We start from the raw sequence: 557 nt of genomic DNA, 5'->3' as shown, positions 1-557 counted from the left end.
TGTTATTTGAAATGCCTATGGATCCCGTGTGATGCTAACCACCTGGACAGTTAGAGTAGCTGTGGGGAAATTTCTTCGAACAAAGGAAAGGAATATTCTTGTAATGAAAACAGCTCAATTTTGTAGTTCGCAACCATTAGTGCCCCAGACTCTGAGGTAGTTATTACCTCGCCAGCAGTAAAAGCTTGATTGTAGTCCTTGATTACTGACTCTGTGAAGGTCCTTGTTTCCAGCAACTTCCATAGGCAAAATATTATTTTGATTAATTATCGTGTGGCATAATACAAAGACTAGATGATGTATTGTGGCTTCCGGAGGGCGCCTGCTTCGTTTTTTCGCTGGAGCCCTCGCGGCAAGGGAACTGGAGAGATCCCTGCGTGGCCTTCGGCCCTTCCCTGGTCAGAGCCCGCCAGCAGCGAGGTGCTCCCAGCCATGAGGTCTGGGTCTTCAGGATCTCCCGACTTCGGTGCCTTGACCTTGGGCGGAGGGCCCTGTTACCCTTCCTTGCTCACGGACTCGAGCTTTCAGCGCCGGGGACGGGGCGGGACCGCCCTTAG

This window comes from Colobus angolensis, unplaced genomic scaffold, assembly GCF_000951035.1.
Source record: "Colobus angolensis palliatus isolate OR3802 unplaced genomic scaffold, Cang.pa_1.0 Scaffold494, whole genome shotgun sequence".
In the NCBI taxonomy this organism is placed as follows: Eukaryota; Metazoa; Chordata; class Mammalia; order Primates; family Cercopithecidae; genus Colobus; species Colobus angolensis.
The sequence above is the reverse complement of the archived record's forward strand: the minus strand, read 5'-3'. Positions refer to the sequence as shown.